Source organism: Uloborus diversus, chromosome 2 (assembly GCF_026930045.1).
Source record: "Uloborus diversus isolate 005 chromosome 2, Udiv.v.3.1, whole genome shotgun sequence".
NCBI classification, from domain to species: Eukaryota; Metazoa; Arthropoda; class Arachnida; order Araneae; family Uloboridae; genus Uloborus; species Uloborus diversus.
Window position 1 is genome coordinate 151247422 of NC_072732.1, and position 5371 is coordinate 151252792.

Here is a 5371-nt window from a genome sequence, read left to right on the forward strand (position 1 = left end):
ATTTGTACCGTCCGTTAAATACAGCTAAATCCAGCCGCCATATTTGAAAAAGGTTGCTAGATTCGTTTGTTTATCGCCATATTTGGCGATAAGCAAAATGAAGCAATTCTTTTGATACAATCGTTACGGATCAAGTTAAGTTACTTCATTAATGGTGTACAGTTAAGAAAAAAAAACATTTAACAAAAACAATTAATTAATAATGATTTAATTTTTAATGATTTAAATATATTAGTTTATAATGGAACTTAAGAACCATTCCTAAATTGTGTTTTATTCATCCAATTCGTTTTAATTAATTTAAAAATATTTTTAATGTCACATAAGAGGCAAATATGAAAAATTATTTTTAAAAAATCGAATTGTACCACGTTTGAAAAGCAAGCACTAATAAGCCACAAACAAACAAACAACACAGTTTAAATGCAGTTACTTGTTTTATTATAACTTCACCGTGAAATTTGGTTATATGTTAGTTGATTAATATACTTATGGAAGAGTCATATAGGGTCATAAACTTTTCATACAGGGACTCGAATAACTCATTGGAGCTATCTGTACAAAGTCCCCCCCCCCCCAAAAAAAAAGAGACACCATAAATGAAAGAAAAAAGACTCCTTTAAATACTCCTCAACCCCCCCGAAAAAAATCAACGGCAAAGTTTGTTCCATGATCTGCAGGGGTGCCCTTTCCTTCAAGAGTGTGATACCCCCCCCCCCCCCCAAGAACGAAACCAAAATACCTGTAAAGAAAATTTTAATGGCAGCGCAGTTCTGTCCCATGAATCCCCCCCCCCCCCCCCAACACATACAACCTTGTTCGTCATATGGGTGATCAGGGATTCAATTGCCCTTTCCTCCTGGATTTTTTAAATGTTTCTGAAATTGGGCATTTTTGTACGAATTTGGTGGTTTTTTTTTTAAAATTAAATGCATTGCGCACAATCTGACTGATTCGAGCACTTATAATGTAAGTTTCTAGAATGGAGGGGGGGACATTATCCCCCTCCCTCCATTCCAGAAAATTTGAAATGGCGGGCCTTTGGGACAAAAGACACATTGCTACAAACTTACATACATGCTTACATAATAAAGTGCTCGAATCAGTCAGAGCATGCATAAATCAAGGGCGGATCCAACTTCTGCTTTTAGAGGGGGTTACTCAGAAAAGGGGGGAGGGGTCGTGTCACATACATTGCTCTTCTTGTGCTCAAATGGGGGGGGGGGGGGGTACCCGTCCCCATCTGGAGCCGTTCCTTAATAAAATTTGCAATGGATAGCAAATTTGCGTATTCTATACTTTGTTTAATATAAATTTCTCATTTCAGTACGAAGATAATTTTTTTTTTTTAATCAGATCAGTTTTTTTTTTTTTTTGGTGCATTTATTTCTTTGTTTTTTCGCAGCCCAATGCAAATGAAATGCTAGAAAAAATTTTCGTTAGTAAACTCCTAAAATCCCATAGTTTAAAAAAAAGAAAAAAAAAATCGAAAAACAAAATTTTGAACAGCATCTCGTTTACAGGACCAATCTGTGAGCTCAAGGCCAAATTGCAACTGTTATTCCCTCTCCCGCCCCCCTCCTCGACTGCCTGCATACATAGACATTTGTATGTGTAGTTTTACGGAGTAATTAAGAAAATATTTCCATTTTAAATTAGTAATAAAAAAGAAAGCTTCGATTATTATGAAAGGGCGTTTATTAAATACCTTCAATAAAGCATTGACATTTTTTCTGGTGGCTGGGCAGCTTAATTTTAAATATAGTCAAATTTTGCCCAATATTTACTAACGAAAATAATTTCAGGTATATAAATTAGCATCAAAGTCTCAAAAATCATATTCATCATACCAACATAAAGGTAGTGTTCGTTGAAAAAATTTCATCATTCTCTAACTTTCTGGTTTTGTCTCCACTTATTTAACAGATGCTCTTAACATGTGAAATCTACATTCTTAAATTAAAATGTAGCTTTTTTTCTTTTTCATATATTCAAAACTAGGGAATAGAAACGCGGTCCATCGTTTTCCGAAAAGTTTCACTTTTGGTTTCGATTCTATCCCATAGCGCAGGTGTTCCCAAACTTTTTCGATTCGCGGCAGCCTTAGAAGAAATATAATTTTCCGAGGCATCCCAGTCTTTATTGATCATACATGTGTACAAATGTTATCGTGGGCACTTCGTGGCATCTTTTCGCAGATTAATCGGTAAAAATCGGCTGAAAAAAATTGTTAAAGTGGCCGCTGACCGATATGCTAATGCATTGTCGCATCTCTACTCCGCACCAGCAAAAAATGACGTTGATATTCCATTTAAATTCTTGAGTCACTAGAAAAAAAAAAATAAATAAATAAAAACATATTTAAATTTTTTTCTCTCCATAACGGAGAAAATGAATAAAATACACGACATATAAATCCGCAAAATGGGGGAGGAAATCAATAAAATATTTGTTAACTAATTAGTCTCTTTCATTTCTATTTAACTATATTATACTTTATCTTTTATTTTGCGGCCTCTTGACAGAATGTACTACACCGATCCCTTCCATTTTGGTGGAACTTAGAAATATCAATCATGAATTTTAATCTCTTTTTGATATTTTCAATTTGGCCCAGGTTCCATAGTTGTGGTACGTCCTTTGTTAGCACAGCCATAAAAATATATTACTTTTTTCAATTTTTCAGAAAATTTGAAGTGATAAACAAATGTTACACAACAGTTTTTAATTTTAATCTATACATTGTCTTTATCAATAAAAGTATTAATTTGAAATTAAACCCTGCCAATGTTTGGAAAATAAACAAAATCTGGAAAACTAAGAAATTACAACAGAGAAAGCGAAAATGAGTGAGCTCTATTTACAATTCATGTATTGATTTAAAAAAGGGAAAAGCATATCCTCTAATATATATAAATAAGCATGTCCTTGATGAACATTGCCTGACTGAGACAATTTCTCCCACTCATCAATTAGTCAGAAACTAATGCTTAGTTTCTCTAATTAATATTTCATTATACCTTTTATTAGTGTTCATTTTCAAAAGAGAAACATATCCTCTATAATATATAAATATACAAACAATTGATGAACTGTATGTCTTGAGACAATTTCTTCTACTCATATTTAATCAAACATAACTGAACTAATGCTTATCTGCTACATTAGCAACCAGACTTCACCTGATTAAAATGGTCCCTCCCCTTTCTAGCAAAAATAAAGTTTATAAATTGATGTAACTTTATCACACTTGTAAGATATCACACAGAAGTAGCAAATTTGAGGGTTTGCAAAAATATAACTATTTAGTCGAAAAAAACTAAATATACAGACACATAGACTTGGATATAAGAATTTTATTTATAGCTACAAAAAATATAGGCACCATTTCAAAATATGTAATCTTTACTTTGTGATTAATGAAACAGAAATTTGATATATGGTTATAAACAAAACTCTTTTAATAAAGTTGATTTAATCTTGCTAAGCAGGTGGTGCTGTTGATGCCATTATTTTTTTCAAAAGCATCTTTACTTTTAACATGAAGCCTTAGGATAACCATATAGCAATACAAAAATCTTCGGTTTTCCCTTTGGCCCAGATCAGGGATTATGTGGGTTAATGACATCAGCTTTGATTACTAGACTACATGGAATGCAGCTGAGTCCCTGAACCTAGAGGCACCCTTGGGTAAGATATCAGGACATGAAAAAAATAGCAATGAGGTATCAAGGAAAAGGGATTACTTGTGATGATGACTCACTGAGCAAAGCATGGGATGTTCAAAGAAGCTCCCACACCTGGAGTAAAATTGCTTTATACATTTCTATAAAGGTTGTGTAAAGTGAGAGAGAGAGGTTTTTAAAGAAGTGATATGAGAAAAAAAAAAACCCTTTATTTATAAAAAAACACACACACACACACACAAAAAGTTTAGTTGTGCCAGTCATTGGAAATTAAGGGGTTCAATGACACTAATTCCCCACACTTTTGGTTACACTTCATTATGTTTAGTGAAAATATATAATACATTCAAATCTCAGACTGGTTCAAACTTCAAGTTATGGGAAGTTACCACAGCCCCTCAAGGAATATTTGAGATATTGAGAGTTGATTGTATAACACAAATAAAAAAATGTGTTCCAGAATTTATTCCAGACGATTGAAGACCTCAGTGATCGTTAGTGGTGACCAGGGCTTATTAAATATATCCATGGTTAAAGTACAAGTTCCCATGCCAAACTGATACTTTTGGGACTGCTGGATCAGGGGTTGCTTGGCTCCTGAATCAAAAAACCAGAACTGTCTTCAAGGCCTCATCCAACTGGTTAATCTCCATGTTGTAGTAAGTATGGGGACCCTGGAATGTTGAGAGAGAGAGAGAGAGAATCCCATTCTTCAGTTGATTCAGTAGCTACTCTTCAGGCTCGGAAAAAACCGAAAAGCACAAGCAGAGTTAATGGCAGCAAATGAAGCCAATTCCCTCTACAATGTGCCATTCAGTCGGGAATTTCCAGCCTCTGCAACTGGACACCTGAAATAGTTCTTGGACTCTGGGAAGAAAAAACAATTTAATTTAAAAGCAACAATATTATACAATGCTAATGGACACAATACTGTTTTTCATCCTGTTCAGAAAAATAATATATTTTATTTCTCAACATGTTTGTAATTAAAATATTTTGTCAATAGGTACAATAGTAAAATAGCTGTTATCAATAGCTTAATTGCTATTACTTTTTTTGTCATCTATTACACCAAGGTGTAACCATGTATTATATAAAAAATTTACTTAGCTATGATTGCTTCATAAGAGATTATATCAAGAATAGAAGCAAGACACATTCATACGAAAGATTATTCAAGAATTAAATGCATTGCCTGTGTATTACAAGAAAATTCTCTAAATATAGTATGGCACAAAACCAATTCAAGTTGAGAATCAAGTTTCATAACAGTCTGGGAGTAACCCAAGTTTCCAATTACAGAGATTAACAATAGAGAATAACATCCATAAGAAAGTAACAATTTTAAAGATCAAACATACCCACACTTCCGTTGATTCAGTAATTACTCTTCAAGCTCGGAAAAAACCGAAAAGCATAAGCAGAGGAAACGGCAGCAAATGAAACCAATTCCCTCTACTATGTGCCATTCAGTCAGGAATTTTCAGCCTCTGCAACTGGACACCAGAAACAGTTTTTAGACTCTGGGGAGGAAAAACTTAATTTAAAATTTAAATGCAACACTATAACAATGCTATTGGAATGGCATACAATAGTTCTAAATAGGTATCCATCCTATTCAGAAAATAATTAGTATATTTTGCTTCTCAACATGTTATTAATTAAAATATTCTTCAACAGGTACA